At 35.3% G+C, this 14,453-nt stretch overlaps 1 protein-coding gene across 5 annotated transcripts in view; it reads left to right on the top strand.

Moving 5' to 3' along the window:
* CCDC88A (coiled-coil domain containing 88A) overlaps positions 1-14,453 on the top strand; it is a 143,338-nt gene that overhangs the window by 14,260 nt on the left and 114,625 nt on the right. The gene's annotated exons all lie outside the window — the stretch shown is intronic.

Here is a 14,453-nt window from a genome sequence, read left to right as displayed (position 1 = left end):
TGCTGTTTAGAAATTAGTTAGAAGTCAGGTTTGGTCTCTAGAGATAGGATGGATAGTCAGGGAAGTCAAGGGGAGGAAGTTAGATTTAATTTAAACCTTGAAGAATGATTGGACTTGGGTAGCCATAGATGAGGAAAGGAGGGTATTTTAAGCTAGGGAATCAGCATGAAGAAAAAGCATATTTATGATTTGGGAGGTGGTAAGGAGACGAGACTTGGTAGAGGATTCATCCAAGTTGGGAAATAGTTGAATATAAAGTTCCATAAGTAGAGTAGGCCAGATTATGGGAAACTTAAAAAATAACTATTATAATTTAAACTGCACATGGCAGGCATTGGAGAACCATTTAAAATTACTTATTAGGGAATTAAAATACAAGGAAAATGACTTTAGCATTAGTTTGTAGAAAAGATTAAGTATGGACTTTATTTGTTCATCCAATGTTTATTAAGCATATACTATGTATACCATTGCAGGTACTGAGACTCCATGAGCAAATCAATGAAACTTACGTTGTATTAGTGCTTGGAACAAAGGTGGAGAATAGGCAGGAACAAGTAAGGAAGATAGATGGGTAGTGATGGATGTCATCTGTGCTTATGGTGGTGAGGTCCTAGTCAGTGTGGGCTGTGTGAGTGGAGAAGAGGAGCACATTCAAGAACTTGCAAAAGAATTGATGGAATTCTAGATATAGTGTGTGAAAGGGAAGAATGAAGGATGATATGTCAAGATTAAAGCTGAGCAGACAGACTTAAACTTATGTATTTCTCGAGAAAAGGATGTTAAGTTTGGATACTTAATTATGCATGAAAAAATAAGGACATTTAGTTTATTTTTCTAGACTTGCAACTGGAAACATTTAAATGTGTAATGTAGCAATGTGTTTTGACAATGATGCTTAATTTTATATGAGAAACATTTCAATAGCTGTGTATTTATACTCTTGTTCATATTTTCATTACTGTAAGTATATATTTCATTTTCATATTTAGTAAAATAGTTTTGAGGATGTGTTATTATAATTCTTTTGATCTGTCAGAATGCTTTAAAGTCTGCATTTATAGGATATAATTTCTCTAGGATATTTAACAATTCCCTGAAGATTAAGTTGCATTTCAACTACTTGGTTGTTAGAATTTAGCCATCTTTGTGTTACACTTCTGTTAATTATAAGGATTCAGAGTTTCTGTCTATGCTTATAGAAAGAACTCAGACCAGTGTTTCAGAGTTTGGACAGTGCTGTTCTCAGTAAATTTTTTGTTATCTGAGAGTATTCATATAATTATTTTGTTTTATACTTTATTCTGAAGACATAGCGTGTTACTGAGTTATTTATTCTGGAAGGGAATTTTGGTCTTTGCATAGTTATCCAGAGCTTTTGTTTTTATTTTTGTTTTAATTCTCCAACACATAGATTAAGTCCAGTATTTGTTGAGTAGTGTACATTTTTCTTTTGAATATCCCATTATCTATCAACTTTGCATTCTCAGCTGCTTTCAAAATATTCTAAAATCCTAGGTCATTTATTCTTCTGTTTTCTAAATTTAATTTTTTTTAATGTTTATTTATTTTTGAGACAGAGCATGAGCAGGGAAAGGGCAGAGAGAGAGGGAGACACAGAATGTGAAGCAGGCTCCAGGCTCTGAGCTGTCAGCACAGAGCCCGACGCGGGGCTCAAACTCATGAACTGTGAGATCATGACCTGAACCGAAGTCAGACGCTTAACTGACAGAGCCACCCAGGCGCCCCTCTAAATTTAATTTTATTAAACTGGAGGTCCCTAAAACAGTTTATTTCTCTTGAGCCATTTGTAGACCCTGCTACAAATTCCTTTAACTTGTTTGTTAATAATTCCATACTTCCCTGCTTGTGTACCTCTCCTCTAACTTGGTTTCCAGCATATCATGTTGTTTCCAGTGCAATACTTGGTTTGTATGTGTGGCATTTTTTCTCTATTTTACTACTTCTTTTTCTTGTATTTCTTCTTTCATTTCTGTCTTTAGCAGTGCCTTTTTAAAAAAATTTTTTTTGAATGTTTATTTATCTTTGAGAGAGAGACAGCGTGTGAGTGGGGGAGGGGCAGAGAGTGAGGGAAACACAGAATCTGAAACAGGCTCCAGGCTCTGAGTTGTCAGCACAGAGCCTGAGACGAGGCTCGAACTCACGAACTGTGTGTGAAAGAGATCATGACCTGAGCCGAAGTCGGATGCTAAACCAACTGAGCCACCCAGGTGCCCTAGCAGTGCCTTTTGAATGAGTATCTTCCTTTATGTTTTTATTAAAAAAAATTTTTTTTAAGTTTTATTTATTTTGAGAGAGTAAGTGAGCAGGGGAGGGACAGAGAGAGAAGGAGAGAGAGAAAATCCTAAACAGACTCTGTGCTGTTAGCACAGAGCCTGATGCAGGGCTCGAATTCATGAACCATGAGACCATGACCTGAGCCAAAACCAAGAGTTGGACGCTCAAGCGACTGAGCTACCCAGATGCCCCATCTTATTTTTCTTTTAATTGGCAGGCTTATTATGGAGGAGGTTTGTGATCCCTTTGGGAGTACTTTTATGGTACACTGAAAAGGGCAAATTAAACCAATATTGTGGTACTTTTATTCTGCTCTTAATAGAATTCTTATTCTTAGAGTAATTCTGTATGGGAACTTTTTTTAATATTAGAGGAATTGACGGCAAAAGGATTTTCTTACTGAATTTTACAATTTCTTATTTGAGGTAAATTTCTATGACCGTATATTTTAGTTTGTTAATAAGCGACTGTACTTTGGAAAATACTTTTTAAAGCTTTTTTTTTTTTTTTTTTTTTTTTTTTTTAACTTTAGAGAGCTTTCTTGCTTTTCAAAATAACCATGATACCTGTCACTGGTAATTTAAAAATTTTTTTTTTTTCAACGTTTGTTTATTTTGGGGACAGAGAGAGACAGAGCATGAACGGGGGAGGGGCAGAGAGAGAGGGAGACACAGAATCGGAAACAGGCTCCAGGCTCTGAGCCATCAGCCCAGAGCCCGACGCGGGGCTCGAACTCCCGGACCGCGAGATCGTGACCTGGCTGAAGTCGGACGCTTAACCGACTGCGCCACCCAGGCGCCCCTGTCACTGGTAATTAATTAAGAGCACTATTGAAATTACCTTGGAGGGTTTTTGGACTTCAGGTTAAGAATTCTTTCTCTATTGAATTGATAGTATGTGAGTGAAAGCTGTACTAGTTAAGTCTGTCACTGATCCAGGAAAATATCTAATTAGGTATCAGCTCAGTTTGAGATTTCTTGAGTTTCTAGAACTGTCTGGATTTGGAGCAAATACTACCCCAAAATACTGATGAAAACAAATTTAAACAAACCTCTCTGACCTATGATAAGGTTTAAAGACAGTGGGTGGAGGTTCTGTCACAGATGAGTGATGCTCATTGGTGCTATAAACTTTATTTTAGTTACTGGCTATGTGGTTGACCACCATATAAATGAAGGTTCTGTTACTTGATGAAGGTACTGATTAGCCATAATACTAAGTCCTCAGGCCTCCATACCAAGAACAGGAATTGATTTACTTAATACAGTGGATCTCAGAGTGAGACCAACAGACCCCTGCCAGTCTGCCAGGTCAAAATTAGTTTTATAATAATATTAAGATGTAATTTGCCTTTGGGGCCTATGTTGGAAAAGCACAGGTGGGTAAAACTGTTGACACCTTAGCTTGAATCAAGGAGTGGTACCAAATTGTACTCTGATAGTCATCGTATTCTTCACACTGTCGCGTTCCTAGAGTTTAAAAGAAATCACGTTTCACTTAAAAATGTTCTTGGTGAGGGGCACCTGGGTGGCTCAGTTGGTTGTGTCTGGCTCTTGATTTTGGCTCAGGTTGTGATCTCACAGATCCTGAGTTCGAGCCCCAAGTCAGCTCTGTGCTGACAGTGTGGAGCCTGCTTGGGATTCTCTGTCTCCCTCTCTCTCTGCTCCTCCCCTGCTCACAGTCTCTCTCTCTCTCTCCCCACAAAAAATAAATATTAAAAAAAATGTTCTTGGTGAAGCAGTAAAAGTTAGTTTATTGAGTCTTGACCCTTGAGTACATTTCTTTTTAATATTCTGTAGGACAAAATGAAAAGTATGCATAAAACACTTCTGTTGCATAATAAAATGTGATGATTATCTCAAGGAAAAGCACTTACAATTTTTTTGAGTTGCAAGCTGAACAAGTCTCTGTTTTGTGGAACACTTTTGATGTGAAAAAATGACAGACAAACTGGTTATTCAGGTTTGAGTATTGGGCAGACATTTTTTTCAAAAATGAACAAAGTGGGCCGGCCATTTCAAGAAAAACAAATGATTTTGTTGTCAGTGATAAAATTTGAATTACAGAAAACACGCACTTGGTAGCTTCTCAATAAAGACAGTTCTGATGATAATATAGGTGATATTATTCAATGTGAATTTTTATATTGAATAATAATGTGCATGTTTGGAAAATACATATAACTCAATGAATAAATATTTTCAAAATGATAATTCATGATAAGAAATCATGCATATGTTAGGGGTGCCTGAGTGGCTTAGTGGACTAAGTGTCCAACTCTTGATTTTGGCTCAGGTCATGATCTCATGGTTTGTGAGTTCGAGCCCCATGTCAGGCTCTGTGGTGACTGACTCTCTCTCTCTCTCTCTTTCTCTCTCTCAAAATAAATAAATAAACATTAAAAAAAAAGAAATCATGCATATGTAAAACATGTATTCAAAATGCTAGATACACCAGTGGATTTTAATGTATAACAGTAAGAAGAGTTCACTGATAGGATTTCAGATTCCATATTGCAACTAGCTTTTAAGAAAGTACGACTTTACTGAAGTTTGGTAGTATCAAAGAAGAATATCAATAATTATCTTAAAGGACTATTAAAGTACTCTTTCTGATTGCATATATGTGTGAGGTTAATTTTCTTCACATAGTTTGAACATAATAATGTTTCACAACACATTGAATGCAGAAGCAGATTTAAGAATCCAGATGTTTTCTATTAAGCTAAACATTAAAGAGATTTACACAGTTGTAAAGAAATGTCACTCCCCACTAAAATTTTTTCTGTTTTTGGAAAAGAGTTATTTATCATAAAAATGTTCTTTTTGCTTACAATGAGTTTGTTATTTTTAGATGGATTAATAAATTAATTTCTGATTCTTAATTTTAATTTCTAATGTAGTAAATATACATAGATATAACTCACCTAAACAAAAGCTCTTTAGACTCCTTAGTAATGTTTATGAGTGGGAAGGGGTTCTCAAACTGAAAATTTGAAAAACAGCTTAATATTTGAAGGGCCCATGTTGGCTCATTATAAGAAGTAAAAGGTAGATAGATATTCAGTCGTTTCATCCAATTCAGATAAAATCAAAGTTAAATATATGTATAGTATTGGATTTTTATTCTTTTTGTGTCCATCTGCCTTTTTGTCTTTAATTAAAGCATTAATTCTCTTTGTTAAATCAGTGAGTATAATGCTGTCCTGCTAACTCAGTTGTGGGCTACCTAGAAAATGTCATAGATATTCTTCAACTTCTGAAGAGGTAACTTAATATATCTTTTTTTTTTAATGTTTATTATTTTACTAGAGAGAGTGTGGGAGCACGGGGAGGGGCAGAGAGAAAGGGAGAGAGAATCCCAAGCAGGCTCTGCACTGTCAGCATGGAGCCAGACACAGAGCTCCATCCCATAACCTGCAAGATCATGACTTGAGCTGAAATCAGGAGTTGGAGGCTTAACCGACTGAGCCACCCAGGCTCCCCACGTATCTTAAATTGTGAGAAAGTACATGAAGGAGGGCTATGTTGATGATCTCTGTGTGGTAATTATATGTCACACACCTCTCCAAAAGTTACTGTTCAGTCTTTGTGAAGATCATATCAGTTAAGATATGTGAAAATATCCTATAAATATATAAAAGGTTATATTAGTATTACATTTTATTGTTTGCCATCATGCACAGTGATTGCTGTGAGAAGGGAGAGAAAGGTGAAGTGGTTCTTTTTTAAAAACCATTATTTCCCTGATTGTACTCAAGACTGAGATACCTTACTACTTGGATAACCCTATATGGTGATGATGCTTACTTAGTTAATTATTTTTCATAAAGCAATCATTCTGGTATATGCACATTTGAAGTTAGATATGGAAATAACTTACTTCAGATGTTTCATAGTGACATGCAAATGTTATATAGTTATATGTTACCATATAAAATATCTCAAAAATTAAAAAAATGTCTTTGTACAACTAGTTTCAGATTAGAATGGTATGATCAAAAACATGAGCACATGTAGTTGTTAAGCACCAACACTAAACAGATGGTTCAGGAGGATACATAACAGGCTTGCAGTCTGGGTAGAAGAGCAAAAAGCCATTAAAACTATCAGATTTCTGTTTCTCATAGATATTAGTCAATGAATAAGTAAAGACATAATCCTTAGTTATACAAGGACCAAATCTTAAAATCTTAGCATTATGGAATTGCTAACTTTCTCTTCATCTTTTACCCTAATTTAAAAATTACTGTATACAGTGGTAGATAATACTGTTGTCTGCTTATTGAAATTAAAGCATCTTGTCATAAGTAGGTCATTTATAAATGTGAAATTGCTCAAGGCCCTCTTTCACTGCCATGTTGCATTTAACTTCTGGTTGGACAAATTTCAACTATATTGCTAGGCTATTTTTCTTTAAAACATTTCTTAGTTTTCATCTTGTAAAAGGAAATGATTGATCTGGGATTATGTTGGCTTGGAAATAGCTATGTATGGTTAGAAAGTTACTTGCTCACATATCACATGTGTATCATTTAGTAGCTCATCTTTTATTTTAGTAAAAGGTCTTTCCAGACAAATTCTAAAAAAAAAAGTATGCTTTCAAAAAGAGTTTAATGAAAACTTCATTAATCATGACTCTGTATTCTGAATTAATCTTTGTTTAGCATTTTAAATGTTAAACATGAAAGACAGTATTTAGAATATTTAATAAGAGTACAATTTCTTTTTAGAGAATTCTGGATTCATACTATACCCACTTTGTTTAAATTATTATACTGTGCCTTTTGTTGTATGAAAAAAATGAACCTTAAAATACATGCAGGAGTGGAGTGCTTTCTGTCTTTAATGGAATGCATATTTTTACAGAAGAAATTTTTTATACTGTTTTATTTTCTTAAGTTCATTCATAGCCTGACAATTGTCTCATGACTCTGAATCTCTAGCACTGACTTCTACATGTACAGCCTCATTAAATGTGCTGCAGCTCAGTAACAGTCAAATACAATTACTTACCTTTTTTCCTAGAAGTAAATAAAATGGACAGCCTTCATGAAACGATTTTTTTCTTTTTTTTGCTGGTGTTTTTACTCTCTTTAAGAAATGTTTTACGTAGTTAAAAGGATTAGTTAATACTAAGGTTCATATTGAAAAATGGCAATCCATACCCTAATTTACCTCTCAGTTCTGTTTCCTAGAGTAAGAACTTTTAACTTTTGTAAAGCAATTTCGTCTGTCATGTACTGCCATTTATAGTGATAATATGCCTACCTTCATATTTCTTGATTTATCCCTTTTAGACATTGTCTATTGACTTTTGCATAATGGTAGATGAGATTTTAGCTTTTTTTTTTTTTTTTTTTTTTTGCCGTCTGTATATCTTCTTATCCTGTCCTTCTAATGTATTTATTACAAGTTGAGTTAAATCAGTAACCAGTATTCACATTAATATAACTATATAATGTTTTCTGCAGAGCCTATGTTTTTCTTTTGAAAAAAATACTATTTTTTCTGAAATTACTACTTTTTTTGATGTACATAATTTTCAGGACATCTGGCCTTAACTCTTAAGCTATCTTTCATCAGAGTGGGGATTAGGAGTTTTCAGACAGTTTCACCTGAGGGTAGTCTGTCCCTCTCACATAAAGAGGTTGCATTCTCAGGGTGAAAGGGCTTGTTTTCTGTGATCCTAACATCTGTCATTGTGACCCTAACTCAAATTGGGCATGAATCAAATGGGAAACCAATTGAAAGTTTATTGCTTTCTAGGTCCATGCCTAGAGTGCTTAGCAGTTATCCTGGTTTCCCAAGTCCAGAAAGTTTATGGGTAGGCTGTGATGTATTATTCATTGATTCTAAACAAGTAGGAACTTTCCAGTTCTGTTTGCACATTCTAAAATAACTCACAATACATATGTAGATTAGAAACTGAAACTGAAACTTTGAGTACCTAGTATCAGCCTGTTCTATCGAAGAACTCTATTATTTTATTGGATTTCCAAATGAGTCTAGTAGATCACAGATTCCTCTCAAACTCCATGTATTCACAGCAAAGATTTATAAACACAAAGCACCACAGTTTTATAAAGAAACTTTCATCCCCCTATCTTTAAATAATCCCTGTTGAATGTGAGGTTAATTTTTGGTGTTGAAGTATTCTGCAAATTTTTCAAAATACTTTCTCTAGCTTTTCTAAGTTGCATTTTTCACTTTTTCCCAGATTCCTAAAATTTCTTGTGCTATCCTTAGTGTATAAAAACTAAACTGCTCCCTCTTTTTGTATTCAGGATTGTCTTAATTGTTTCAAGGGATCTTTCTCACGGTTTAAAGAACTTAATATTAAATTTATCTTTAGAAAAAGTTCTTAAAAGATTTTGAGCAAACCAAAATTCTAAATTCTTAAAACTTGTTAATTTTTAGAAGAGCTTATACAAAGGAGGCCAAAGGCTTTTCTGGCAACTGAGTAGAATTTGAAATACCATGTAAGGAATGTTGGGAATAAAAAATTTAAAAAGAACCTTTAAACTTTAAAGAATACATCAACTTAAGACAAAGAAACTTGGTACCAACACTGTCAAAGATAATGTTTACATTATAAAAGTTGTTAAAGTTGGAATGACATCACTCATGTTTATTAGAAATTGCACATCCAGGGGCGCCTGGGTGGCTCAGTCAGTTGAGCGTCCGACTTCGGGTCAGGTCATAACCTCACGGTTTGTGGGTTCGAGCCCTATATCAGGCTCTGTGCTGACAGCTCAGAGCCTGGAGCCTGCTTCAGATTCTGTGTCTTCCTCTCTCTCTGCCCCTCCCCTACTCACGCTCTGTCTCTCTCTGTCTCTCAAAAATAAATAAATGTAAAAAAATTTTTTTTTAAAAAGAAATTACACATCCATCTTCATCTTAAAGTATAATCCAAATTATATATTATCACGTAATAATGGGCTTACATTATAAGTTTGTACAATTTTTTAGTTTATACTTTTAGTAGTAATATTGAAATCTTTCTTAAATATTTGTTGTCAGAATTAAATATCTGGGTTTATTAAAATATCAACTGAAATGAAGAGGAAATTAATATTCTTTAGTTTGGTTACTGACTGTGAAAACAGAATTAAGAATATGTTCAACCAATACAATAAAAACAGTGATTTACTGTACATGTGGGTTTTATAGATAACATTGCTAAAATCTTTTCTTTTTGGTCTTTTCTTTGTTTTCGTGAATGAGCCTATCTGAGAAAAGGCTGAAAGACAGCGAAGGAAAAAAAGTCAAGGAGTCTAGGCAAATTACTCCTTTGGACTTAGATTTTCTGATTTAGATGAGTGAAAAACTAGGTAATCTCTAAAGTGTTTTTTAGGTCTGTTACCAGTGTGTGAATAGGAGGCAGTCACAGGTGAAAGGTATGTAAGGAGATTCAAATATAGGGTAAGGAAAATAAAAATGAGATAGAAGAAGGCTGAAAAAGATATTTACTGAATGTCTGTGATTGCAAATGAAATGTTTACGTAACTAACTGTAGGTTTACCTAACATGTTTGTTACTGGGGTTGTTCCTACTCTCCTCTCCCAATTACAGTTATCTGTGTACTTTTCTCCACAATGATAGATTGACTAAACTAAGGTTTTATATATTAATATGGCCACAGTAGGTACTCAGGATTTGTTTAACGCACTAAGTGTACCAGAGTGGATTATATAAAACAAGATTTTCCCTTCAGCATTCTGTGTTTTTAACCATGACTTCTTGATCATGCTTCTGTTTGTCTTTGTTTGCCATCACACATAATCTGACTTTTGCAATACAGTTTCCTTGTAAATAACTAGTTCTGGTTGGTGCTTTTACCTCAGAGACCCACTTTTCTAGTTAGACTCATTTGCCTTGGGCTATTCATTAATTCTCTTGTACTAGGCATAAATCAGTCACAGGTCAGATTTGGCCTGCTTTATTTAGTACCATATTCTCCCTTGTTTCTGTAGATCTCAAATTGTAGGTTAGGACTTTGTTATTCAACTGATCTTTGGTACACAGACCTTAGTGGGGGGTATCTATTCTAGACTGCCAAGTGAGTTATTAGCTTGGAGAATGTCATCTCATAACTTTTATTAGGAAGGAGCCATTTTTGAAGCACTATGCTTACTCTCAGATTATTATTTTTATTTATTCATTCATACAACATTGTTAAGATATATGCTAATTTTTAGAGATAAAAATGTGAATAAGATAAGGTTTCTGCTGTCAGGGTGCTTTTAGTCTAGCGAGAAAGTGAGAGGCATAAAGGCAATTTAGTACTAGAAGGCCTATGATAGAGTTATGTACCAAAAAAGGGAATAGTTGTTATACTATGGGGTGGAGCTGATGGAGTAAATAATCTGGGATTGTGAGGGTAATTCAGTATTATAAGATGTAACAGTGCAACTCACTATATTAGCATATTGAAAAAGAAGAATCAGATGGGAATGGATGCAGGAAAAATTGGATAAAATTCAGCACCCATTTAGATACTGAATAAAGAATAGGAGGGAACTTAACTTGAAGGAAGGTATCTATCAGAAAATTACAGCAAACATATATTAATGGTGAAATGTTAAAAGCCGTCTTATTAAATTTGAGGACGAGATAAGGATAGCTCTTCATTATTGTTTGTTGATGCAATAATTAAATAAAGTAAATAAAGAAATAGAAATGAGGGGCGAATGGGTGGCTCAGTGGGTTGAGCGTCCAGCTCTCGGTTTTGGCTGTGCCAACAGCTTGGAGCCTGCTTGGGATTCTCGCTTTCCTTCTCTCTCTGCCCCTCTCCCACTTGTGCTGTCTCTGTCTCTCTCAAAATAAATAAATAAACTTAAAAAAAAAGAAATAGAAACGAGATATAGGATTAGAGAAGAGGAGATAACTGTCACTTGCTGATGATAGAATTTTTTTATACCTAGAAAACCCAAGAAAATGAACTGAATAAACTAAATTTTGAAAGGTGGTTAATCAGAAGTGCAATATACAAAAACAGCTTTCCTATTACATACTAGCAATGACCAAATACACAGTATAATAGAAAACAAATCCATTTCATAAACAAAAACCTAAATAAGAAAAAAATAAGTGTATGAGACTTTTGTGGGAAAACTTAAAAATGTTACTGATGGAAATGTCAGTCTTTATCAAATTATTATTATTAATAAGATTCTGATAATTCTCAAGGTTTTTCCATGAAAATAATAGTGAGGGGGCTTGCTCTAATGGAATCAAGAAAATAATAAAAGTAGTGATATTAATAAGGTTTTAAAGACAAGAATAGACAAATAGGCTAATGGAACACAACAGACTCCAAAAGTAGGCCCACACTTATATGGGATTCTAATATATCATAGAGATCAGGGGGAAATAAGCTCTTTAGTAATTGGTGTTGGGGTAACTGATTACCAGTATGAAAAAACTACAAATTTAAGACAACCTCCGAAAAAACCAACAGACAACCCATTAGAATAAGAAAGTTTAGCAAGGTTTCTAAAGATAAGAGCAATCCATAAAAATTGATAGCTTCATAGATCAGTAGTAACCTATTAGCAAATATATTTTTAAAATATTACATTCACTGTAATAGCAAAAACTAGGAAGCATTTAAGCATATGTAATAAAAATTCTTCCTAGAGAAAATTATTTTTTTTTATATATGAAATTTATTGACAAATTGGTTTCCATACAACACCCAGTGCTCATCCCAAAAGGTGCCCTCCTCAATACCCATCACCCACCCTCTCCTCCCTCCCACCCCCCATCAACCCTCAGTTTGTTCTCAGTTTTTAACAGTCTCTTATGCTTTGGCTCTCTCCCACTCTAACCTCTTTTTTTTTTTTTTTCCTTCCCCTCCCCCATGGGTTCCTGTTAAGTTTCTCAGGATCCACATAAGAGTGAAACCATATGGTATCTGTCTTTCTCTGTATGGCTTATTTCACTTAGCATCACACTCTCCAGTTCTATCCACGTTGCTACAAAAGGCCATATTTCATTTTTTCTCATTGCCATGTAGTATTCCATTGTGTATATAAACCACAATTTCTTTATCCATTCATCAGTTGATGGACATTTAGGCTCTTTCCATAATTTGGCTATTGTTGAGAGTGCTGCTATGAACATTGGGGTACAAGTGCCCCTATACATCAGTACTCCTGTATCCCTTGGATAAATTCCTAGCAGTGCTATTGCTGGGTCATAGGGTAGGTCTATTTTTAATTTTCTGAGGAACCTCCACACTGCTTTCCAGAGTGGCTGCACCAATTTGCATTCCCACCAACAGTGCAAGAGGGTTCCCGTTTCTCCACATCCTCGCCAGCATCTATAGTCTCCTGATTTGTTCATTTTGGCCACTCTGACTGGCGTGAGGTGATACCTGAGTGTGGTTTTGATTTGCATTTCCCTGATAAGGAGCGACGCTGAACATCTTTTCATGTGCCTGTTGGCCATCCGGATGTCTTCTTTAGAGAAGTGTCTATTCATGTTTTCTGCCCATTTCTTCACTGGGTTATTTGTTTTTCGGGTGTGGAGTTTGGTGAGCTCTTTATAGATTTTGGATACTAGCCCTTTGTCTGATAGGTCATTTGCAAATATCTTTTCCCATTCCGTTGGTTGCCTTTTAGTTTTGTTGGTTGTTTCCTTTGCTGTGCAGAAGCTTTTTATCTTCATAAGGTCTCAGTAATTCACTTTTGCTTTTAATTCCCTTGCCTTTGGGGATGTGTCGAGTAAGAGATTGCTACGGCTGAGGTCAGAGAGGTCTTTTCCTGCTTTCTCCTCTAAGGTTTTGATGGTTTCCTGTCTCACATTTAGGTCCTTTATCCATTTTGAATTTATTTTTGTGAATGGTGTGAGAAAGTGGTCTAGTTTCAACCTTCTGCATGTTGCTGTCCAGTTCTCCCAGCACCATTTGTTAAAGAGGCTGTCTTTTTTCCATTGGATGTTCTTTCCTGCTTTATCAAAGATGAGTTGGCCATACGTTTGTGGGTCTAGTTCTGGGGTTTCTATTCTATTCCATTGGTCTATGTGTCTGTTTTTGTGCCAATACCATGCTGTCTTGATGATGACAGCTTTGTAGTAGAGGCTAAAGTCTGGGATTGTGATGCCTCCTGCTTTGGTTTTCTTCTTCAAAATTACTTTGGCTATTCGGGGCCTTTTGTGGTTCCATATGAATTTTAGGATTGCTTGTTCTAGTTTCGAGAAGAATGCTGGTGCAATTTTGATTGGGATTGCATTGAATGTGTAGATAGCTTTGGGTAGTATTGACATTTTGACAATATTTATTCTTCCAATCCATGAGCAGGGAATGTCTTTCCATTTCTTTATATCTTCTTCAATTACCTTCATAAGCTTTCTATAGTTTTCACCATACAGATCTTTTACATCTTTGGTTAGATTTATTCCTAGGTATTTTATGCTTCTTGGTGCAATTGTGAATGGGATCAGTTTCTTTATTTGTCTTTCTGTTGCTTCATTGTTAGTGTATAAGAATGCAACTGATTTCTGTACATTGATTTTGTATCCTGCAACTTTGCTGAATTCATGGATCAGTTCTAGCAGACTTTTGGTGGAGTCTATCGGATTTTCCATGTATAATATCATGTCATCTGCAAAAAGCGAAAGCTTGACTTCATCTTTGCCAATTTTGATGCCTTTGATTTCCTTTTGTTGTCTGATGGCTGATGCTAGAACTTCCAGCACTATGTTAAACAACAGTGGTGAGAGTGGGCATCCCTGTCGTGTTCCTGATCTCAGGGGAAAAGCTCTCAGTTTTTCCCCGTTGAGGATGATGTTAGCTGCGGGCTTTTCATAAATGGCTTTTATGATGTGTAAGTATGTTCCTTCTATCCCGACTTTCTCAAGGGTTTTTTTAAGAAAGGGTGCTGGATTTTGTCAAAGGCCTTTTCTGCATCGATTGACAGGATCATATGGTTCTTCTCTTTTTTTTTGTTAATGTGATGTATCACGTTGATTGATTTGCGAATGTTGAACCAGCCCTGCATCCCAGGAATGAATCCCACTTGATCATGGTGAATAATTCTTTTTATATGCCGTTGAATTCGATTTGCTAGTATCTTATTGAGAATTTTTGCATCCATATTCATCAGGGATATTGGCCTGGAGTTCTCTTTTTTTACTGGGTCTCTGTCTGGT

The sequence above is a fragment of the Lynx canadensis genome, chromosome A3, assembly GCF_007474595.2.
Source record: "Lynx canadensis isolate LIC74 chromosome A3, mLynCan4.pri.v2, whole genome shotgun sequence".
In the NCBI taxonomy this organism is placed as follows: Eukaryota; Metazoa; Chordata; class Mammalia; order Carnivora; family Felidae; genus Lynx; species Lynx canadensis.
The sequence above is the reverse complement of the archived record's forward strand: the minus strand, read 5'-3'. Positions and strand labels throughout refer to the sequence as shown.